Source organism: Narcine bancroftii, chromosome 4 (genome assembly GCF_036971445.1).
Source record: "Narcine bancroftii isolate sNarBan1 chromosome 4, sNarBan1.hap1, whole genome shotgun sequence".
In the NCBI taxonomy this organism is placed as follows: domain Eukaryota; kingdom Metazoa; phylum Chordata; class Chondrichthyes; order Torpediniformes; family Narcinidae; genus Narcine; species Narcine bancroftii.
This window is the reverse complement of record NC_091472.1, coordinates 243,931,471-243,957,021: the sequence shown is the minus strand read 5'-3', so window position 1 is coordinate 243,957,021 and position 25,551 is coordinate 243,931,471. Positions and strand designations below refer to the sequence as shown.

Here is a 25,551-nt window from a genome sequence, read left to right as displayed (position 1 = left end):
GAACTGGAGGGTAAGTACTGTCGGGAACTCTGCGAGGATCTTGGCATACTCATCTGTGGAACTCTGCATTGAGTCCAGGTTTTTGGCGGATGGGGGAGTCTGGCATCCTTGAGAGGGAAGGTCTGGAACGTCTTTGCATGGATGAGTCTCCAGCCTTTTACGTTCACCAGCAGGCTGTGGACATGTAGGAAATCTGCCCTGAGGTGCAGTTAATTCACTGCTGGAGAACATCTATGAGAAGAGGGTGCCTCCCAACTGCAGTTGGACCCTATATGTCTCATAGGTCCTGAAGGTGCTGTTGTTGGCAGATCTCAACATGGGGCCCACTTGCCAGTTTCTGGTTTCCTGCCCCACCTGGGCAGGATGCTGATCTCCACTCCTGTGTCCATGAGGAACTGCCGCCCTGATTGACAGTCCCTCACATACTGGAGGCTGTCTTTATGGCCAATTATCATGGTCATCGATGATGGCTCGTCCCGGTGCTTCCTTGGTATGTTCATGGTGGTTGGAATCGGCAGGCTCCGGAGCCCCATCGTTGGTGGTAGAAGCACCACTGGTTATTGGGATCACCTCCCTTGTGGGGTTGCTGCTCCCTCTGCGGTTTGGCCCAGGTCTGGCGGTGGGGTATGGCAATGAGCCCCACGGACACCGAACACTCTCTCTTTTGCTTCCACGAGATGTCCGCTTATGCTGCGACTTTCTTGGGGGTCAATGAAGTCGGCGTCTGCCAGGAGTAGTTGGACGTCTTCAGGCAATTGCTCTAAGAATGCCTGGTCAAACATTATGCAGGATTCATGCTCCCTGATGAGGGCCAGTATATTGTTCATCAGGGCTGATGTGGGGGGGGGGGGGCTGTCCCCTAGCCCATCTAAGTGGAGCAAATATGTCCCTCTCTCTTGTCATGAAAGCCCAAAGGTCTCTAAGCAGCTATTTGAAGGTGGTGTATGTGGCTTCCGACGGGGGCGCCTGGATGAAATTGGCCACTGGGTTCGCTGTGTCCTGGTCCAGGGCACTCAGCATGTGATAGTACAGGGTGGATTTTGCTGTGAGCTGCTAGATCTGAAACTGTGCCTCAGCCTGAACCAGAAGTGGAGCTCATTCATTCAGAAGGTCAGCAGCTTCATGATGACTGCGTGGACTGATGGGTTTAGATGCCATCTAAACCATTGGGGTCACCAATTGTAGCCGCATGCTATTCTAAGAAAGACACACACGGGTGTAGCGAGGTATAGTTCTGTGTTTTATTGGGGCTGAAGCCCAGCTTTTATACTGTTGGCATTCCCACTGTTTGCCCCATCAACTGACATTACTGCCAGCATAACTATAGCGGGTTTCCCATGTGCAGGACCCCCTTATTACAATGCCTTCTTCCCTGCATGCTATTCCCAAGCTGTTGGCTGTGCAGCAGTGGCCAGCACCATGTTGGGAATGCTGGCCCCTATGCTGCCTTGGCCGTATGACTGCTAGTTCACTTGCTGGGGCCAGAGCCGCTGCACGGTCTGCTGGCTCCTGGTTGCACTTGCTGCCTAGAGCGCTGGCCGGATTGCTGTGGTGGTGTGCCGCTACAGTTCTATTTTAGTTTTTTTCCCTGAAGTACCTGTTTGGTTGCAGCACATAAGAATTTCAGTGCATATGTACACTACACAATGTATATGACAATAAACATTATCATTAATATACTATCAGGTCCTCCTCGCCGGGCCATCCATGAAGCATGGTGGAGTGGACTCCCATAACCTCCACACACTGAAAATTCGCACCATCATCGGATCAAAACACAGTCCCAACGAATATGGCTCTGTTCAACATTAGGTCCTTGGCAAACAAGATGCTCATCCTTAATGATTTCTTCACTCCCCAAGGTACTGACCGAAACCTGGCTGAATGCAGACCAGACTGCCCCTCTACACGAGCTCTGTCTGCAGAACTGTAAACTTCTCAGAACTCCAAGGCCCTTTGGATGGGGCGGGGGTCTAGCCATTGTATTTAAAGACCAATTCAACTCTTGCATAGTCAACCCTGGGGAATAATGTCTTTGAGTTCCAACTAATCAAAGTGGGCCTGGTCAATCCCTTCTTAATTGTTCTCCTATACCGCCCACCAAAAATGCACAGACTTCATTACCCAATTCGCCAAATTCCTAACACCATGCAAAACTTTGACCAAGTTGGAGACTTGGAGACTTCAATATTCATGTTTTTCCCCATCGAAGCCCCTAGTAGATGAGTTTGGAACCTATTGGATTCCTTCAACTTCGATCTATTGCTGGACCTATCCACAACCTAGGCCACACGCTCGATCTAGTCCTGTCAGCTGACCTCATCATCAGCAATCTAACATTAATTGACACAGGTGTCCCCGACTATTCTGCCGTCACCTTTGATCTTCCCCCCACTGTCACTACTCCCGATGTATTAACTCTCGGACTGCAGAGGAGTTCACAAGAGCCCTCATTGCAGCTCCAGGTACTCCCACCATCGAGGCACACCCTCAACGCTGAGGAGCTAATTTCCCTGTACAATGTGACCTGCTCTTCAATCTTCGATGCTGTGGCTCCACTCAAATTGAAAAAATCCAAGCCCAAGATGATGCCTTGGCTAAACAATGTGACCAGGGCCCGAGGGAGAAAATGCAGGAAGGCTTAACAGAGGTGGAAGCGAGACAAACTCCATGTCTGCCTCAAGATCCTAAACACATTTCAGGGTGTTGTGAAGGCCAAGAGAATGAAATACACTACCAACCTAATTGCCAATCACTCCCATAACCACAAAGTCCACTTTACCACCATAAACTTGGTTGTATGCCCTCCACCCTTTACAAACCTGGACACATCCCCTGTCAAATATGAAGAATTTAAAAAATTCTTTATCAACAAAGTTGAGAACATTAGGAAAACATCCCTCTTCTTCTTCCCCCCACCCCCCCCCCCCACCCACCACCAAAACCATGCATAACCTAACTGGACTGCAGCTCCGTCCTCATAACCTGAACAGTTTCAGTCCCATCACACAAACCACTCTCAGAAAGATCGTGTTATCTATGAAGCCTACAACCTGCCCCCTTTACACTATCCCTCTTGAAGAATGTCTTCGACATTGCAAGTCCGAGCATCCTCTCCATCAACAGCTCCCTAGTCACTGGCTCTGTCCCAAAATGGTTCAAATGTGCAGTGGTTCAGTCCCTCCCAAAAAAACGCCATAACCTTGACCCCACTATCCCCCAAAATTACAGACCTGTTTCAAAACTTTCCTCTCCAACACCCTTGAACAAGTAATATTTAACCAACTATCTCCTTATCTTCACCAAAATAAAATAACAAAGTTTCAGTCAGGATACAAGGCTCACCACAGCATGGAGTTAGCCTTATTGAGGGTATAGAATGACTTACTACGCACCACGGACTCAGGCAGTGCCGCTGTTCTAATGCTCCTATACCTCAGCGCAGCATTCAACACCATTGATCACGCTCTTCTGATAGAACATCTCCAGCAGGAGGTCAGCATCAATGGTGTGGCCCTGAGCTGGTTCAAATCTTACCTCACTGACAGGGTGTCACAGTCAACATGGGCAAGTTTCTGCAAGGATCCATCTTTGGTCCATTTTTTTCTATCTGGACATACTCTCCCTCAGGCACATCATGCAGAAACATCTCCTTCCACTGTTACACCGGTAACACCCAGCTTTACCTTCTCCTAAAACCGATGACCAGTCAAAAATCACCAACCTCACCAACTGTCTGGAAGAGATAAAATGCTGGATGGCCTGGAACTTCCTCCAACTTAATGAGACAAAATCTGAGATCATCCTATTTAATTCCCCCCCCCCAAGTTCACCAAAATGTTGCACGACTCCCTAGGTAATCTATCCACTCTTATTAAACCCTATGTTAAGTCACTTGGGGTGCTATTCAACTCTGCCTTCAAATTTGACAAATCGGTCAATGCCGTGATGAAGGCTTGCTTTTTTCCAGCTCCACACCATTGTTGAAATAAAACTGTAGGCACTCAAGGACTTCGAAAATGTTATTCACGGCTTTGTATTCTTATGTCTGAACGATGCTAACTCCCTATACACTGGGATTAGCCAGTCCTCCCTAACCCGCTTCCAGTTGGATTAGAATGCCGCAGCTAGAGTAATGACAGGTGCCAAGAGGAGGAACCATATCATCCCAATTTTAGCCTCCCTTAAGTGGCGGCGGCTGCTGCTCAGAATTGACCAAGCTGCTGATATTTACATACAAGGCCCTCAATGGCCTTGCCCCCAAAATATTTCAGATCTGCTTATACCCTACTCTGTTCCCAAGCAGTTCAGGCCAGCTACAGCAGGACGCCTAGCTGTTCTGCAGACCTTCACGGTTGTGGCCCCCAAACTGTGGAACAGCATTCTCCTGACCATTAAACTAGCCCCCTTCCTCAACTGCTTTAAATCCAGGTTAAAAATGTACCTTCTGTCGTTAGCGTTTAACATCTGAAACCCTTTGGACGTTCCTAACCTGCGACAGTGCTGGACTATTCACTGCAATTTTGGTATATTTATAACACCTTAACCAGTTGTTTTGCAAATAGTTGTACTTGTTTTGATTGATTGCTTTGGTTTTGGAGCATTTTGGTCAATGCAAGTTGAAAAAATGTGCTATATAAATAAAGAACTTGAACTTGAGGACAGTCATCTAGTTCCACTGTCCAATACCAGGTCTCTGCTTGGGAGAGAGGTGCAATAGCAAGACCTCCATTTGATTAGACCTTTAGGGCTTGTGCAGAAAGTGAACATGGGGAACAAACTGGTTCAAAGACAATCAGCTCATTATTAAATACTCTGGATCTCAAATGTGACTTTGTGTGCAAAACGTTGATGGAGTGAATGAACCATAGAATTGTAGAAAAATACAATACAGAAACAGGCCCTTCAGCCCTTCTAGTCTGTACTAAACTATTCTGCCTAGTTCAATTGACCTGTACCTGGACCATATCCCTCCATCCAGGTACCTGTCCAAATTTTTTTTTAAATGTCAAATTTGAGCCTGCATTTACTAAATCAGCTGGCAGCTCATTCCTCACTTCCACCACTCTCTTTGCGATCAAGTTTCCCCTAATGTTCTTTCAAAGTTGTTCCCCTTTCACCCTTAACCCATGTCCTCTAGTTTTTTATCTCTAATCTCAGTGGAAAAACCCAAAATAATTTTGTTCGGATCAAGTTCAGAACACAATGGCATTGTGTCATATGCAGCAGGCACCTTAAGGCATTGAAATGAATGCACCAATCCTGTCTCTGCAGGATCTTCCAGATTTCTTCTTTCTTTTCTTTGGCTTGGCTTCGCGGACGAAGATTTATGGAGGGGGTAAATGTCCACGTCAGCTGCAGGCCCGTTTGTGGCTGACAAGTCCGATGCAGGACAGGCAGACACGGTTGCAGCGGTTGCAGGGGAAAATTGGTTGGTTGGGGTTGGGTGTTGGGTTTTTCCTCCTTTGCCTTTTGCCAGTGAGGTGGGCTCTGCGGTCTTCTTCAAAGAAGGTTGCTGCCCGCCAAACTGTGAGGCGCCAAAATGCACGGTTTGAGGCGCCAAAATGCACGGTTTGAGGCGATATCAGCCCACTGGTGGTGGTCAATGTGGCAGGCACCAAGAGATTTCTTTAGGCAGTCCTTGTACCTTTTCTTTGGTGCACCTCTGTCACGGTGGCCAGTGGAGAGCTCGCCATATAACACGAAGGAGTAATGTACCAACATCCGTGTCGCCTCCCAATTCAATGCTGCTAGAACTGATGCCCATATTACACTTGGTCGTTTCCATTGGGCAGGCCATGTTAACTTGAAAAGAGAGACTTAATTCTGAACTTGGATACAGGAAGAGTTTACCAGCTGGACAGAGGAAAAGATTTAAGATGTAAAGCCTCATTTCCCACCTTTTCCTGGGAATGTCTGGCCTATGACCACACAAACATCTTTTGGGATGGTGCTGAGAACTGTGTTGAGAGTACGTAGAAGCCCTTCACAAGCAGTGGTAAGGGGTTCACTGCCTGACCTGTCAATCACTTCCTAACTTATCTGTGACTACCATCAGCCACCTCAGAACCCAAAAAAAAGAGTCATCCAGAATGCAGAAGAAGACAGTCACAAACGGAGCAGTGGCTGAGATTGAAGTTTGGATGCGGAAGCCAGAGCAGGGGGCTGAGAGTGGTGTAAATTGGAGCAACAAAAGTAATGGAGATCATTTGCAGCACATATTAAAGTTTAAAGACAAAACATATAATGAAAGAAGTGATTTCTTCACAGGAGATTTTCTCTGCAAGAAATCCCGTTGAAACCAGCATAAACAATGGAAATTTTTCTCAATGCATAAAATTGCTGGAGAAACTAAGCAGATCTCAAAGTAACACTGGAACATACGTGTATTGCACTCGACCCAGCATCTGCAGATTTCTTGTTTAATAGAATTTTGATCTGGTAGCTGTGAAGCCACAGTGGGAGAGAGTAGAAAGAACTTCAAGAAAGTAAATGGTTAATCGTTAACATATCAAGAGCAGCAGTGACATGGCAGTGCATTGCTCATTCATGGGGAAGGATACATGTCTAAATCTGTTAGCTTAATATCACGAACAGAGAGTACAGTACAGTGAACCTCAGAGTCCATTCAGATGAAGCTTTTTAAGTCTAGGCCAAGTGAAATAAGTGCACAATACTTGATCATCAGAATAGCTGATTATATTGATCAATATCATTGATGGGCAAAACTTGGCTTTGAATCTGAAGCCAAATGGAGAGATGTCTTCCTGATGAAGAGCTCAGGCCCAGAAAATGCTTATTGCTTTCCATGACCTCCTGAGTTCTTCAAGCACTTTTTTGTATTGTGTGCAGGTGTTTAGCATGGACACTTCAAATTAATATTAAGACATATTAATGGGAAAGCATACGCGCAAGGTTGTAATTGTTTATAGCAATGGTTCTCAACCTTCTTTCCATTCATCTATCACTATTCCCTATGCTACAGGTGCTTAAGGTGGTATGTGGAAAGAGAGTTTGAAAATCACTGTTTTGATCGTACCTAATTGACTCGTTATGTGCATGGTTTCATAACTCCATAGGAAATGGGCCAATGACGGTTTTTTTTGCAAGCAAAATATTTCCGTAACAATTGGGTTTAGAGCAGTGATTCTCAACATTCCCTTCCCACTCACATACCACCTTAAACAATCCCTTAGTAATTACAGAGCACTGATGGCATATGTGAGTGAGAAGAAAAAGGTTGAGACCACTGGTTTATAGTGTTTGTTTCCATGTCAAGCCAGGTGCAAAACCGAAATGATTCTAAACTTCAACCTGTCCTGTTTGAGTTGAAGAAACAGGTGAGTGAAGAGTTGGATAGAATACAGTGGAATGGTATTCATTTTAAATGTGAGGGTGAGTGGACAACACAACACCAATTATAGGAATGTTTAGAGTGAGAACATAGTTTATTATGATGATTGCAGGTTAACAGTGAACCAAGTGGCCCTTGATGGCCCTTGGCCTACTTCACAAGATTTATATGGAGAGCTGGAAGAAACAAAGTTTTCATCAAACCAGAACAAAACAATCCAAACTGCAGGAGAAACTTAGCAGATCAGGCAGCATCCATGGAGGGAAGTGAACAGCCAGCATTTCAGTTTAAAACTCTGCTCAGTCCTGAAGCACATTTTCAATCCAGCAACAGTTTTTGAGGAAATGGTGAACATGTGTCTTTGAATGAGGGAGGAGAGAGGCTTGGAAAGGGAGTAAATTATTGGGGTTCTGACAGAGCTAGTGTTTGGAAAGCATTAAAGGTGAAGATTGGGATGCATTCTCTTGGGCTCTCATCCCAGAATGGTCCTGGATTATAAAGTGTCCTTTAAAATGTATCTCTAATATAAATAAGTTGGATCAACTCACTCAGCTAGGGTGGGGGGGGGGGCGGAATTTAATGGGTGCCATATCTACCAAGGACCTCCTCCAGTTCTATGAGGTCCTGATATAGATCAAAAATCTTTCCTGGTTATGCTGGGGTTTCTATGAGCAGGATCTGGTAAGGCAAGCCAGATTTCTCTACCGATGCTGCCTAACCTACTGGTTATTTGTAGCATTTTCAGTTTTTATTACATATTTAAAATAACTGTGACTTCTGTCATTGTGTGTGGATTTAAGTAAAAATAATTTACTAAGTGACAAGATGGATAAGTTATGAATTGTACACCTTTTAGAATGTCACACACTCACTGATAATATTTTAGAAATAGCTTTCCCAATATGTAAAAACATGAAGTATTAATCCTATTTTCAGATCATGGCTTTCCAGAAAGTTCATTTTGACAGATTTTGTACAACATAAGAATCGTGTATCAAGCAGACAATTTAATTCACTGGTAGATCCCTGCTGATTAGAAACAATGTAATAAAAGTTAGCCCTTCATTTTCTCAAGCTAATTTATAGATAGATCACCTCCACTAAGTGCAATTGGGAAATAATTAGAGAATCGTTTAGTGGTTTATCTTCATTAATTGGAGCAGGCACATTTTCATCTTTTTTTCCCCTCAAGCTGTTTTGGCCCAAATTGTTCTGCCCCACAATTGCTCAATTTCACTAAATTACAGGCAAGCAAATGCTAGTTGTAGCTTATGGTAGAAACACGGGTACTTGCATTTTTTTTAAAAGATGAGACAAAGGGAATACTTAAGAACCACATTTATGGCAATCAGTGATTCACAAGGTGGCTTTTGTCTGCCAAAACCACATGGTAATTTCCATATCTGCAGTTGTTTTTTTATAGACGTTTCTTTTTGCTTCCCCCCCTCCTTTTTAGAGACGTGCTGATTATCTGTGAGGGAAAATTAGCAAACAATGGGCAGACTCCAAGATACTCCAATGCAACTAATGGTAAGGCTTGTTAATTGGTTGTAAATGCCAGCTGGTTGCCAAGATAATACTTAGAAAATAAGCAGGTATTCTGGTAATTACAGCAATCTTTATCTGTAAATGCTTAAGTAAATGAAGAACTATCTGGCTAAAAACCAAGATATATCTCCCTGAATGTGCAATAAAAGAAATAGCATGGGGGGAAAAAAAACAATAGTATTGGAAACAATTATCTAGCAGGAAGCAGTACTACAGTAGTTTGGGATCATCACAGAAAAGACTTTATTGTATGAACCGTCATAGAAAATTAGTCCATTTAAGTTCCATTTGCAATGTAAGAAGAGGGCATACATATTTTACAATGGTTAAAACTGTCTTTTAACTGTTTATGTTCTGCAAGATGGAATTCTGTGCATGTAATCCTATGGAAGAAAACATAGATTCCTAGAAGCAATCCAGAACAAGCCCCACTGTTCAACTCCATGCTGCTAATCTGGGGTCGTCCCATTTGCCTGCATTTGGCTTCCTTTATTGCACCTGTAATACTGCTGCAAAACAAATTTTGTGACAGGTTCATGACAATAAATTCTGATTCTGATTCTCTCCTTCTAAATCTTTCCTATCAACACATCAGTCCAAATATTCTTTGAACATCAAAAATCGTTCCCAGTTCTACAACTTCTTTGAGATGCAGATTACCCTTCATGAGTGAAAAAAGCTGCCTCTCAGCTTCTTCTTGAATCTCTTCTCTTAGAGTCAGCACCAGAAGAGATTTAATCAGGGGATGGGGGGTCATTAGGGGGTGGGGGGAGATGCACAAACTGTTCGAGACCTCACTCAATGGTGGGGGGGGGGGTTAGTGGGTGCCATATCTCCTCCGTCCGCCGTGCTGTCGCACTTGCCCCTCTCTCCAGCGTTTCAGACAAATGCACATGCTTATAATGCTTGGAGACGAGTTCTTGCCCTTCACTTACAGTTTAATTCTTTATTTCATTCTTCACTTAAAACATTACTTCAGAGAATTGGAAGTTCATCCTTGTATTTTTGATTTTGAATCAGATTCACAATCCAAAGATGACTGCACAGAACTCTGTAACTCGTAAGAAACAAATGAAGTCTGTGTCTAATAATTATCGAAGAACAAGTTGAAGTGATCGAACAGAAAGCAACGGTTTCAACATGGAACTATCAACTATCTCTAAGTACAGTACAGGGAAAAGCGACCAGTTTGTTTGATCTAACTTTAAAAATGTATGAAGTTGGACACTTTGGCACTTGATAGGTTTTGAAATTGATATAAAAAACAGTTGTTTTTCCCTGCATTGTACTTTAAGATTCTTTAGTATTATTTCATGTTGTGAGAAACAGAAGTACCTTCATAGAATTTGCTCGAGACAAAAATTGAGAACAAAGAACATTTATTATACAACAATGCAAAGTTGGGTGCTTCCCCTTACCCTGGGAATACTCACACATACTGGGGCTCACCCAACTTTTATACAGTTCATTTCAGTGTAGAGGTGTCCCCCCCCCCCCCCCCCCCCCACCTCCCCTAACATTCTTCTGCCTCCTGGATAAGTTTGGCATTAGGCAATCCTGTCTGCCTACGTGCTGTTTCTGTGAACTTGGAGGACCAGGCGGTATCCTGTTAGTGTCCCATCATGTCATTGTCCTTATTCACACCTTCCCGACCCTCAGGGCTTACTAACTTCTTATATGCAGAACTTGCTAATTCTGTCTTTCTTTGGCTTGGCTTCGCGGACGAAGATTTATGGAGGGGGTAAAAAGTCCACGTCAGCTGCAGGCTCGTTTGTGGCTGACAAGTCCGATGCGGGACAGGCAGACACGATTGCAGCGGTTGCAAGGGAAAATTGGTTGGTTGGGGTTGGGTGTTGGGTTTTTCCTCCTTTGCCTTTTGTCAGTGAGGTGGGCTCTGCGGTCTTCTTCAAAGGAGGTTGCTGCCCGCCAAACTGTGAGGCGCCAAGATGCACGGTTTGAGGCGTTATCAGCCCACTGGCGGTGGTCAATGTGGCAGGCACCAAGAGATTTCTTTAGGCAGTCCTTGTACCTTTTCTTTGGTGCACCTCTGTCACGGTGGCCAGTGGAGAGCTTGCCATATAACACGATCTTGGGAAGGCGATGGTCCTCCATTCTAGAGACGTGACCCATCCAGCGCAGCTGTATCTTCAGCAGCGTGGACTCGATGCTGTCGACCTCTGCCATCTCGAGTACTTCGACGTTAGGGGTGTAAGCGCTCCAATGGATGTTGAGGATGGAGCGGAGACAACGCTGGTGGAAGCGTTCTAGGAGCCGTAGGTGGTGCCGGTAGAGGACCCATGATTCGGAGCCGAACAGGAGTGTGGGTATGACAACGGCTCTGTATACGCTTATCTTTGTGAGGTTTTTCAGTTGGTTGTTTTTCCAGACTCTTTTGTGTAGTCTTCCAAAGGCGCTATTTGCCTTGGCGAGTCTGTTGTCTATCTCATTGTCGATCCTTGCATCTGATGAAATGGTGCAGCCGAGATAGGTAAACTGGTTGACCGTTTTGAGTTTTGTGTGCCCGATGGAGATGTGGGGGGGCTGGTAGTCATGGTGGGGAGCTGGCTGATGGAGGACCTCAGTTTTCTTCAGGCTGACTTCCAGGCCAAACATTTTGGCAGTTTCCGCAAAGCAGGACGTCAAGCGCTGAAGAGCTGGCTCTGAATGGGCAACTAAAGCGGCATCATCTGCAAAGAGTAGTTCACGGACAAGTTTCTCTTGTGTCTTGGTGTGAGCTTGCAGGCGCCTCAGATTGAAGAGACTGCCATCCGTGCGGTACCGGATGTAAACAGCGTCTTCATTGTTGGGGTCTTTCATGGCTTGGTTCAGCATCATGCTGAAGAAGATTGAAAAGAGGGTTGGTGCGAGAACACAGCCTTGCTTCACGCCATTGTTAATGGAGAAGGGTTCCGAGAGCTCATTGCTGTATCTGACCCGACCTTGTTGGTTTTCGTGCAGTTGGATAATCATGTTGAGGAACTTTGGGGGACATCCGATGCGCTCTAGTATTTGCCAAAGCCCTTTCCTGCTCACGGAGTCGAAGGCTTTGGTGAGGTCAACAAAGGTGATGTAGAGTCCTTTGTTTTGTTCTCTGCACTTTTCTTGGAGCTATCTGAGGGCAAAGACCATATCAGTGGTTCCTCTGTTTGCGCGAAAGCCGCACTGTGATTCTGGGAGAATATTCTCGGCGACACTAGGTATTATTCTATTTAGTAGAATCCTAGCGAAGATTTTGCCTGCAATGGAGAGCAACGTGATTCCCCTGTAGTTTGAGCAGTCTGATTTCTCACCTTTGTTTTTGTACAGGGTGATGATGGTGGCATCACGAAGATCCTGAGGCAGTTTACCTTGGTCCCAACAAAGCTTGAAAAACTCATGCAGTTTGGCATGCAGAGTTTTGCCGCCAGCCTTCCAGACTTCTGGGGGGATTCCATCCATACCTGCTGCTTTGCCACTTTTCAGTTGTTCGATTGCCTTATATGTCTCATCCAGGGTGGGAACCTCATCCAGCTCTAGCCTTAGGGGCTGTTGAGGGAGCTGGAGCAGGGCGGAATCTTGGACTGAGCGGTTGGCACTGAAAAGAGATTGGAAGTGTTCTGACCATCGGTTGAGGATGGAGATCTTGTCGCTGAGGAGGACTTTGCCGTCTGAGCTGCGCAGCGGGCTTTGGACTTGGGGTGAGGGGCCGTACACAGCCTTTAGAGCCTCATAGAAACCCCTGAAGTCGCCAATGTCCGCGCTGAGCTGGGTTCGTTTGGCGAGGCTAGTCCACCACTCATTTTGGATCTCCCGGAGTTTGCGCTGAAGATGGCAGCATGCGCGACGGAAGGCTTGTTTCTTCTCTGGACTTACTAATTACTAATTACATATGCGGAACTTGCTGATTTTCTAAAAGGCTAGAAGACCCTTCCTTATCTTATTCAGACTAACTTTATTCCTACATTCTGTTATCTATTATCTATCCTTTCATACTGGCTTTATTAATCTCTCATATTTTCATATTAGTTTTACTCATCTCACACAATGTGAACTCATATTAGACATAGTTTGAATGTGATATATCTTGTTTAGTTAGTATTTGTGAAATTTGCAAAATACCTGGAGAAACGTAATCTATTACTTAAAATCTGTCCTGTAACCTCATGTAAGGTTAGATGAACTCGGAGAATAATTGCACCGTTAACCACTGTTATACCAGCGCTGACTTTTTGGCTTATTTTGGTATTCTCAATTGCATTTCTAAATTCCCAATTACTGAAGTAATTTGCACTTCCTGTAGATAATTCACAACACCACCAAAGGATGTTTTCCATTCAGGATATTTTAAAATTAATCATGAAAGAACAAAATAGTCAATATCCTTCCTGATCAACCAATGGCATTATAGCAAACACAGTTGATTTTACAAGAATATAACTGATCCAGACTTGGCTGCAAGGTCAGCATTTATTGCCCATTCCTGATTTAAACTGAGAAGGTACTGGTTGGCCATCTTCTTGAGCCTCTGGTGAAGGTACTCCCATATTACTGTTGGGCAGGCTATTCCAGGTGGACCCACCAAGAAAGAATACCCATATGTTTCCAGGATGCGGTGTAATAAGGAACCTGCAAGTTGTGATGTTCCTATTTACCTGGAGCCCTGGATATTATGGGTTTGGTAGGATTTGTTGGAGTAGCCTTGGTGAATAGATGGGGATGGTGATTTCCTGGCATTTTTATTGCAAAAATGCTATTAAGAGATGAAATAGTTGGCGAGTCACCTCTGGTTCTCTCATCATTTGATATTATCTACTGTCTTCAAGACAAACTTTAAAAAAGGATGCATTTGAATAAAATCATGAAGGTGTTAAATATATGGAAAAAGTTTGTATGCGTAACTATAAGAGAGAGGCACGTCATCTGCTAAAAGTTGATGTTGAATGTCAGCGGTGGCTGGACAAATTGGACTGTGTAGAAGAGCACAGCAGAGAGAAATGAAGGTACCTGCATGGTAGCTGGATTCAAGCAGCTTTGACAAATGGGCTTCTAAACAAGTAGGATTCAGGCATTCCCCTCACACAAGGGAAATTAAAATCCCCCCACAAGGTCAGTTGATGGTTAGATGTGATGTTTCTATTTATTGAGACCTTAACTTGGAGTATAATTCAGCAAATCCTTCTTTTCTGAGATCTGTCTTCAATAAGTAACATTCAGCATGTATTCTCAGAAAAGTGTCTAACTCTAAAACTTCCCTTGGCTGAGATCACATAGCCTGATGCAAGTCAGTAGCCTTGTGGTTTTGGCTGGTTCACTCTGAAATAGTGGAACTCCTTAATGCATAATCATTGAATTTGTTTTTTTTTTAACAAATATCAAATTAATCTATTGGAGATTAATTTGATTCTCTACTTCATGGCACAGAATGTACAGGTTTCTATCCAAATGTATAATTTTGTATTATTAACCTGGGTTTATAAATTTTCTATTTCCACTTGTCAATACAGTTATGTGAAATGTGTTTTAGGAGATGTCATCAATTTTACATTTTTTCACTTGATTTTGGGATTTCTAAATCCTCAAAATTTTCTCACATGAGGCTGTTTTAAAGAGAGGAATGAAATTGGCTTATAGATTCAGAAAGCAAATTGTAATAAATATTAGCTGTTCAGTCTGTTTTAGAGTTGTAGAGTTTTACAGCATCCACCCTTCAGTCCGACTTGTTCATACCGACCAAGTTGTCTACCCAAGCTAGTCCCATTTGATTGTGTTCGGCCCTTACTTCTCTAAACCTTTCCTATCCATGTACTGTTTGGATGTCTTTTAAATTATACCATTTCTTCTCACAGCTTGTTCCAGATTCCATGCTACCCTTTGGGTGGAAAAACGTGCTGCTCAGGATCGTTTTAAATATTTTCTGTGCCAAGACACTTTTGCTATGGCTGGGTGATCGGAACGATGCACAGTGCTCCAAGTGTGCTCTCATCAATGTACGGTTCTCACATTTTGCACCACCGTTGAGCGCTGAAACACAATAGGTGATTTTTTTTCCCCCAATGCAAAATGTTTATGACTTACCTCTCCCAAACTGCTGAGTAGTATCAGCACTTTCTGTTTTTTTTTTTAAAAATTCAGATGATCAGCATCTGCAGTATTGAGTTTGAGCTTACTTCAACTTTGGTAAATGAATGCTGATAATTAACATTTTTCAATCAAAGTACATTGTCTGCTGAGACCCAGTAAAACCTCAACCTTAGCAGAAGAACCCATTTTATATGATGACATGAATGTAATGTATACACTGCTCGTTCTATGAATAGTTAGCTAATTAGAATGGTGCATTTATGAATACAGTGCAATTAAGCCCCAAGATGTGCTAAATTGCTTTTCTCATTGTACCTTGTCTTTTATTTTTATTTCTTAAAGGGAATACAAATTTTGGACTTTCTTTGGTCAGGTAATGTTCTTCATTTCACAACTCTTGAGTTCCTCAGTAATTGCCTAATAAAAATTGTTGGTGTAGGAGCCTATAAATGATGCCCTTTGTGGAACACCATGCAATATATCGGAAGTTGGTTAATTATTTTCCTCGTCAATGAATACATCATACTCAGCCCTCTTGCAAATGAAGGAGCTCTAACGATGCTACATATCTTCCTTCCTGGGTTGATCTGTCATAAGTGTTGAGTATACACACAGTTAGAATTTACAACAGTACATTTTAAATCGAACATCATTCATATGGAATAAACCTTGCTTCTTATCAAGGGCATCATTAGTTTTTAATGATGCAATTCAAAATTGCCTCCTGCCCACACTCAATTAAAGCCACTTAATTTCCATATTAAATGGACCAGGTGGGATTGTATGTATCTGCTATTAATTTCCCTTTCATTTTATTTTCCTGCATTAACTTGAGGAAACTTCAGATGTGGCAAAACAAATCTGACTTTGGTGACTTTGGGGGGTGGGGGTCTATCTGAGGAAGCTTGTGCCTCCTCATTGGACTCCTCAGGGAACCCTGTAGTGCCAATAGATGGATAGCTTAATTGCTTGGCATATATTTCCACAAATTCCAGCAGTCTAAGAGATTTTGTGTACTTTTAATCTCTATGAGACAGAATACTGAAGGATCTTTTCAGATTGGATACAGCTCCTTGTTCCAAGTGGTAAGTGTACTGGCTGGTTGCATCACAGCCTGGTTTGGGAATTCAACTGCCCAGGAATGCAGAAGGTTTGTGTAGGTCCATCACAGGCTTTTGACGTCCCATCCATTTAATGCATCATTGTGAAGTGCTGCCTCAAGAAGGGTGACAACATCATAAGTAATCTTATCACCCTGGTCACAACCTCTTCTCACTGCTACCTTTTGTGTAGAAAGTACAGAAGCCTGAAAACCAGCACCTCTTGCTTCAAGAACAGTTTCTTTCCAACAGACATTGGACTCTTGAACATCCTCTTGGTTCACTGATTATCTACTTTGCAAGTCACTTTTTTTTTGCAGTAGGATTACTGTACATATTTATATCTATCTTGTGTATTTGCTGTGACTTTTAATTTCATTCAGTTAATTTACTATTACAGATTTTCATTACAACTTCAGCTTCAGGAAGAATTTTATCATATATGTACATTTTACTATGTGTATGACCATAATCATCATGTTTCAAGAATTGAGGCTTCTGCCTTCCATTTAGTCATATCAATCAGGTTTAAAAAAAGACTAATTATTGAAATATTCAACCTGGCTCTGTTCCAAGTAATGATTAAACATCTGAGGAAAGATGGGATGTTGAGTATAGAACTATGGATATCACATCAAATTACCAAGTAATTATAGTGGGTAAAAAGTGGAAGATGATTTATTCTCGTACTGCAAGAATGAGCAAGATTTTGAAATGGAAGATGTATATCTGGATTAGTAAACTTAACTGTTTTGATGTAGAAATATGGTCCTTGTTCTTGAGCTATTTAATTGTTTATTATTTGAAACCTATATCTTGAATTTTCAGTAAGTGAGTGCATTGCTAATGAGCTTTCTTCTTGAACTTTTGAGTCTTTGGTACTGTGCTGGTACCAGGGCAGGTTTTTTGACATAGAACAGCACAGAAGAGGCCCTTTACAATGTTAGTGCCAAACACCATGATAAATTCACCTGAACGTCATCTGCCTAGAGTGATCCATAACCCTCTGTTCCCTGCATATCCATGAGTCTATAGAAAATCCTCTTAAATACTACTATCCCCATAAGCCCATTCCAGGCACCTGCCACTCTATCTGTAAAAGAAAAAAAATACTCCTTTAAACTTTTCTCCTTACCTTAAATGCATGTCCTCGAGCACTTGATAATTTTACCCTGTAACAGGCCATTTTGGCCCATGAGCCCATGCTGCGCAATTATACCTGATTGACCTACACCCTGGTACATTTTTGAACAGTGGGAGGAAACCGGACAGCCCCAGGGAAAACCCACGCAGACCCTTGGAGAATGTACAAACTCCTTACAGACAGTGCAGGACTTGAAACCCAGTCCCGATTGCTGTGGCTGTGACAGCATTGTGCTAACCGCTGCATGAACTGTGCCACGCTGAAAAAAATTCTGACTGCCTAGCATATCAATGTTCTCTTGGACTGTTACATGAACATGTAGCCAACTGCTACAAAGGAACATACACACACACTCGCAGTGTGGGAGGTTAAGCTCTGAGTCTTATTGAGGCTGGAAATGCTCCTTTTATACAGTTGGAGTTCCCGCTGTTTGTTTGATTGGCTGACATCAGCTGCATAAATAACAATAGCGGGCAGGAATAGCCGCCTTCCCCAGCCTGTTATTGATCTGTTAGCTGGGCAGCTTGGCCAGTGGCATTTTAAGGCTGCTGGTCTTGTACTGCTCCAGCTTTCCACCGCGCCGGTTCACTGTGTTAAAGGATGTGCTACAGTGTGTTATGCTGTGTTTACTATCATGCACATTGCGCGATGTGCCGGCTCGATCTCCGCAGTGGTGGGCCGCCACAAACAAACTTCTCAATCCTCAAACATCCACCTTGACCTCTGTCCTTGCAATGATCTAACCCACATCCTCTGTTCAACTGCTACAGGTGTGATAACTTACTTTGTCTAACTTTAATTGTGTATTGATCTGCTTAAGAAATAAATTAGTACGTGCTTGTATTCTGGGTTAGGATATAATGTCTTTAAATAATTTTAGGTTACTAAGCTCATGGATTTTGTAGTAAATGGGAAGATGGTTTTAATATTACTACTTTAAGCTGCATGAAAAATCACTCATCACAATTTTTAATTTATCAGCTAATCGATTAAATGTCCATATGAAATGTACAAGTCAATGATCTTCTGGCACAATAATAAATATTCAATTTTTACTAAATAAACCTGTTGTTGATCAGAAAGAAACACAGTAGTAATCAGATTAAAAAAGACAGTGTTAAGGGAATTATTTAATTAAGCTATTCATGCAGTTTGCCTTATTTTATTCCAGTGATTTTAAAGGAATTGCTTCCATATGCATGATGTTATTGAGGTACAACCCTCTCCATAATGATGCTCCACTGCATTGTGGTGAACTTGGTTCTCCACTCTCTTCCACCTCTCACCATGCTGCTTAGCTCTATGTATTCAAACTCACTTTGACTCTGCCACAGCACACGTATGGGTTGTTTAAAGGCAAGTTCCTAGAATCTAGCATTGTGGGGCTATTTTCATTTCAAGGGATTGAGTTTTCCTGTGTTCTCTTCTGGAAAAATTGGATGTACTTTTGGCATATTGTCATGAGTGACAAAATAAAAGCTGTTAAATTAAGGGTTATGCTGTAGGTTATAGCAGTGTATGTGCTGACTTGTTTTTGATTGCTGCCAGATTTGTCAGCCCTCATGCAAAGGTGATTTGATGCCAGCAGTGCAAAACCAAGCTGTAACAATCTACAAAAAGCATATGTTAACCTTGCATGGAGAAAATCTGGCATTTAGCAACTGCCTTCACCTGCAAGCTGGGTCTAATATGTCATTAACATATTCAGCATGGAATCAGGCCCTTTGGCCCAACTTGTCCATGCCAATCAATCTGCCAATTTACCTGTATTAAGTTCTTTTCCCTCTAAACCTACGTGTCTTTTAATCATTACAATTCTTCTTGTCTCTACCACTTGATCTGAGAGTTCAGTCCATGTACCCATCATCCTCTGTGTGTAAAAAAAAAAACAAAACACAAAACCCCCCCTCAAAAAAACCTCAAAAAGAACACACAAACAAAAAGATGCATCTCACCTCCCTTTAAATCTTTCCCTTCTTGCCTCAAATCTATGTCCTTTAGTTTAATTATGCTGGGATTATTTGCCTTTTCTAGGCCCCTCATGATTTTATAAATCTCTACAATGTTTCCTCTATGCTTCAAGGAGAGAGATTCCTACTAATCAAGTTTCTTAAAATTCAAGCCTACCAATCCCTGTCATGTTCTTGTAAGTTTATTCTGCACCCTTTCCAACTTAATACTATCTTTCCAATGGCTGGCTGATCAAAACTGGGTACAAAACTCCAAGTGAGGTCTCACCAATGTCCTGTACAGTTGTAACATCCCTGCTCCTGTACTCAATGCCCTGATCAATGAATTTAAGTGTACCAAATGGCTTTTTCACCACCATGTGTTACCTGTTTAACTGCCTTTGTTGAATTATGTCCTGCACTCCAAAAAATTTTCTGTTCCACCATGCTCCCCAAGGCCCTACCATTCACTGCCTTGGTTTAACCTCGCACTAGTCCTTCTTCACTTTTCTATATACAGTAAAACCCTTCATCTGGAATTTAACCAACAGGCAGCCTCAAACAACTGACAAAAAAAAACACAGAAAAGAAGGTTAAAAAAAAATGCGGAAGTTTAAAATTGGTCCGCCTTACCATTAGTTCGCTAAGCATGCAAAACATAACCTCAAGCAACTGGAAAATTCACTTATCCAGCATTTACCAATTCCCATCGGTGCCAGATATTGGGGTTTTTACTAACCTACTCATTTTGGTGTGGAAAGTATCATTTGAACCACAAGTGTGAGGCAGTTCAATATCAAGAACACATGTTCTAATCCCCTTCTTACTTAATATTCAACATGCTGGCGTGGACCAGCTTCAATCTCAAAAAGACTTTGCACTCTTAACTGTACTGCTCTTGAGACTACTACAGGACTTTGAAGGCCGGGTATTCTGCAATATGTGTCTCTACTCCAGATTCTAGAGAGTCAGGAGCATGGCCTGATGATCCCATCAAGCTCCATCTGCAGCAATTCTATAAGCTTTGTATTTTCCCTTTGTCTACCTCAGAGTCGATAACAATGGCGTCGAGTCCTTTACACCAAGGCTCGAGTGCTGATTGGTAGGGGCTTTTATTGGGAGGATGATGATGATGATGCAAATTGTTCAGATATTGGGGGTTTTGAGACCACAAAGATATTACATTTTTCAGACACTGCATCCATATCCTTGGGCATCTTTTGTGGCATTGACCTCTGCCCTCTTTCTGCCTGACCTTCTGTCTGAAGGGCTTCATGGGACCTTGGGTTTGATGAACCCTCTTCTCCTTTTTCAGTTTGATGCTAAGATACTCCGTGTGTTGTCTGAAGATAGGAGGTTTACTCTTGTCTAGCCTCTGCAATAACCTACTCCAAGTGGACAGGATGTGCTGGATCACTTCCACCACCAGCTGCAGGCTACTATCTCCCTTTCTCGATGGGAGGACGAGCTTGGGCTAGCATTAGCTAGCTTGATCTGGGGCTGGCTAGGTTGATCCTAGAGTGTGATGAAAGGCACTGAACAGGCAGTAGCACCACCTAGTCACAAATCACTTTAATGGGGGTCACATCAAAGGCTTTGAATGTATTGTGGAATTGTCAAAAGTGCACAGGGTAGGCATACATCTGCATCCCAGCGGATAGCTTTCATTACCTTCCAATTTTGCCATCCATCTGGATGACATCAGATAGAACTGTTCACCAGATCTTGACAAATATGTTTGCACCAAAGCCATGAATTTTAGACTTAAACTTAAATCTCCAAGTTTTAAATAAATGAAGTGACTATCAATCCTATTTGTTGATCTTGGGGGTTGAAATTTTAAGTAGCAAATCTTGTGCTTTAAGGTATCATTAAAGGATTCTCCAATAGCTCAAAATCTGTTTTTGGGCTATTTGGGTGAAGAATGTTGATGAGATCTTGGAATTAATCTGGTAAACCTGAAATCTGCAGATGTTGGGGTCCAGTGCAATAAGCAAAAGTGCTAGAAAACTCAGCAGGTCATGCAGCACCCATGAAAAGCAATAGCCAGTCAACGTTTTGGATCTGAGCTATTTTTCAGGGGTCACATAATCAGAATGGCAAAAGAAATGTGGATTGTTATGAGAAAATGAATGGAACATTAAAATGTAGATGTCTTCCTACAATACAGGGAGACCGACAGGGTGGGGAAGAAGGCGTTTGGCACAATTGTTTTCATTATTTAGGGAAATGAGTACAGGAGTTGGGCTGTTATGCTACAAATGTACAGGACATTGCTGAGCCCTCATTTGTAGTATTGTGCACAGTTCCATTTGCTCAAGGATGTAATTAATTTGCTGACAATACCAAGGTAGTGGGTTGTATTTAAAAGAAAAAGTGATGAGTCAATGCAGAAGGGAGATTGCACCAACAATAACCTTGCACTCAATGTCACCAAAACCAAGGAGATGGTTGTTGACTTCAGGAAGGGAAAACAAGATGTATACAATCCAGTGATCATAGGTGATCAGAAGTGGAGAGGGTGAGCAAATTTGTTCTTGGGAAGTCACTATCTTGGAGAATCTTTCCTGGACCCAACACACCAATGGCATCGTGAAGAAAGCACGTCAGCACCTCTCCTTCCTCAGGAGTTTGTGGAGTTTGATATAAAATCAGAAACCCTGGCAAATTTCTATAGATTTGTGGTGGAAAATGTGCTGACCGGCTGTACCATGGTCTGGTATGGGAACACCAATACCCCTGAGAATAAAGCCCCCCCAAAAGATGATGGATGCAGCGCAGGACATCACAGGCAAAACCCTCCCCACCATCGAGAACAAATTCAGGGAATGCTGCCATCAAAGGGCAGCAGCAATTGTCAAGTATCCACACCACTCAACACATTCTGACTCACCCGCAGGAAAAATAATCTCAGGGTTGCATGTGCAGTCTGACAAAATACAGAGATTAAATCTGAAATCTGGAATTAAGATGGAAAGGCACAGAAATTATTCACAAGGCTTTGCTGGGAATGGAGGGATTGAGGAGGAGGATTGGATAGATGGTGACTTTCCTTGTGGGAGCACAAGAGATGCATACAATCATGTGGGACATACAGTAGATAAGATAGTCATAGCCTTTTTTCCCAAGGAAGGACAAAGGGAGTCTAAAACTAGAGGGCATAGATTTAAGATGAAGGGAAATATTTACAAGGAACCTGAGAGGTTCCTTTATCACATGTAGGGCAGTAGGTACAGTATATGGAATGAACTTCCAGTCCAAGTGGTAGAGGCAGGTACAATTGCAGCGTTCATAAGGCATCTAGACAGGCATATGGATAGCAAACGTTTTGAGGGAAATGGGCCACGCTGACAACTTGGTGTGGACCATTTGGCCTTAAGGGTTGTTCTCGTGCTGAAACTTCTGACTCTTATATTGGTGAGAGTATGTCTGGAGTACTGTGGTCAACAATAGCACTGGAGGAGGGGTATTTTTTATAATACAGGCAGTTCTCGGAACATTCACTTGGTTAAACATGGTTACTTCATGAAAAATAGGTTGAACCTATGCTCACTAGAATTTAGAATAATGGTGAAGGATGCTGTATATATTCTGAGTGGTAGGGAAATTTAGAGTGTCCTTCCCCTTTGAAGGAATCTAGAATTAAGGATATAGACCAAGAATAAAGGGCACTCATTTAAGATAGAAATAAAGAGGAAAGTCTTAATTACTGATTACAACAAAGAAGGAAGCTTCTGAAGCAATTGGATCCAATGTTGGTTCTCTGCAGAACAATCCCCCGAACCTTTCCTCTTTTACTCTGTAGGCCTGGAGCTTGCACTCTCTCTCAGGTACCCACCATCTCCCCTTTTGGAAGCTTGAAACTGAAGCACATAATGGAGCAATTTACAGTAACCTCTCTCAGAAGGTAGCGAAGCTTTCAAATTTTATATCCCATGGAGCTATAAGTCATTGAATTTAGCAAAGCTGCAACAGATTTTTGGATGACTGAAGAGTTGAGAATCATGGGAATGCGATTCCATTTTAATGCATCCCTGGTCACTAGATTCTACTTCACTGTAGTGTGTCTAAGGCTACTGAACTGTTCAATTGTTTATTGTTATGTATTGTATATTTAGATATAGGCAAAACTTTTGTTTTGCATGTCATCCAAGCAAGTTAAAAATCTATATTTTACAGCAGGCAGTGCGAGGGGAAAAAAATACCTAGTGTTACCTTAAAATAAAAATGCAGGGCATTCTGCCTCATAAAACTAGAAAACAGGGTATAATGTTAAAGAGAAAAAGAGAAAGTTAAACCGAGAAAGACATCTTCATATGCTAATGAGAGGTCTATTCAAGTGTTTCATAACAGAAGAAAAGAAACTACCCTTGCATCTGGAGGTTTGTGTTTTCAAACTCGTGCATATTCTCCTCAAACAGAGGGGGAGAAGAGAGTGTGACCGTGGTGGGATGTGTCCTTTAATATGTTGGCTGTTTTTCCAAGGTAGAGGGAGGTTTACGTGATAGCTTTTCAAGGTGCACCTGTGAAAATGAGTAAGGGAAAACCAGGGATCTATGGAATGGCCTCCAGCTTCTGAGGAAGTAAAGGCATTGGTGCACTTGTTTGGATGTAATAACCACGTAGCTGAATCAAGTTATGCCTCGTGGCATGGAAGAGTTTTGGTGCATAAAACTGACAGAAAATTTGTGCATTAATCTGGTTATTGAAAAGACCAAATTCCAGGAAAATTATTGTTGTGTAGATGGTCAGTTTTGAATTAGTCACTCAATATCTACTGTTCTTGATTTTCTGTCTTGAAAGGAGAATTCACACAGGGTCAATATTGGAATTTTATCCAATATTTCCATTTTTGCATCATTACTTAAGCTCAAATTTCCTGCAAGCATTCTTTGATTTTTCACTGGGTGCAAGTCTAACATCAATCTTGTGTGAACGGGTTTTACAAAGTGCTTAAATGGTATATGGATCAATTGTGAAATTTCTCAACTTATCATGGTGACAAATCAACACAGCCAACGACTCATCCAACTTGTATACAGGCATAGAAACTCACTCCCTGATGAACAAAACATGGGTTCACCCTAGAGAAGAATTCCTGTCAGTTCCACATTGTATTATACAAAGTCTGAGGCCAGTACTGCAATATAACTTCAGGCTAAATTCAATGGTTTCTGACAATATTCTTCATGAATCTGAAATGGATATATTATTTTTATTTGGGAATGATTAACTCAAACTATATGGAATTTTATGATCTGGGCCACAAGCATTTTTAATTTTTTTTTTCACACTGTGAACCATATTAACCAAAATACACAAAAAGATTTCCCTTTTGAATGTATACAGTGTCATTTTCTCCCCTTTTTTCCCCCCTCCCTTCCCTCCCTCCTTCCCACCCCCCCTTCAAACCCATTAAACGTTCAACATATATAATACAATAAACCCATTAAACAATGTCATCACACAATGAAAATAAACAAGAAAATTGTGTCATTTACTTTTACACACTGGGTCAGTTCATTTCGTCATCTTCTCATTCTGTCATTTTAGGAAGTGGAGGTCCGTGGTAGGCCCTCTCTGTTGTGTTCCATGTATGGTTCTCAAATTTGTTTGAATACTGTGACTTAATTTTTAAAATTGTATGTAATTTTTTTCCAATGGAATACATTTATTCATTTCTATGTACCATTGCTGTACTCTCAGGCTCTCCTGATTTCCAAGTTGACATTATATATTTTTTTGCTACAGCTAAGGGTATCATAATAAATCTTTTTTGTGCTTCATCCAATTTGAGGCCTAATTCTTTACTTTTTATATTACTTAGAAGAAAGATCTCTGGATTTTTTGAAATGTTGCTTTTTGTGATTTAGATCTTCCCAAAACTTTTCCACTTTCTCACATGCCCAAATTGGATGTACTGTTGTTCCTGTTTCCTTCTTGCCGCGAAAGCATCTATCTGATACTGTTAGGTCCCATTTATTTAACTTTTGGGGCGTGATATATAGCCTGTGTAACCAATTATATTGTATCATGCGTAACCTCGTGTTTATTGTATTTCTCATAGTTCCGGAGCATAGCTTTTCCCATTTTTCATATTTTATCTTTATGTTTAGATCTTGTTCCCATTTTTGTTTGGGTTTACAGCTTATTTCATCGTTCTCTTTCTTTTGCAGTTTGATGTACATGTTTGTTATAAATCTTTTAATTATCTGTGTCTGTAATCACATATTCAAAGCTGCTTCTTTCTGGTAACCTCAGCCTGCTTCCCAATTTGTCCTTTAAGTAGGTTTTCAGTTGGTGGTATGCAAACATTATACCATGAGTTATACCATATTTGTACTTCATTTGTTCAAAAGATAAATTATTTCCCAAAAAAATTTTTCTATTCTTTTG

At 41.9% G+C, this 25,551-nt stretch overlaps 1 long non-coding RNA gene across 2 annotated transcripts in view; it reads left to right on the top strand.

Moving 5' to 3' along the window:
- Window positions 1-15,370, top strand: part of LOC138760078 (uncharacterized) — a 28,953-nt gene extending 13,583 nt beyond the window's left edge. The window contains exons 3-4 of one of the 2 annotated variants that reach the window (XR_011355381.1): window positions 8,811-8,884; window positions 15,305-15,370. This is a non-coding gene — a long non-coding RNA (uncharacterized lncRNA). Of the gene's footprint in view, window positions 1-8,810; window positions 8,885-9,922; window positions 10,133-15,304 lie in introns of those variants that run through there. The other variant, XR_011355380.1, reaches the window with a different exon arrangement.
- Window positions 15,371-25,551: the final 10,181 nt, after the last annotated feature.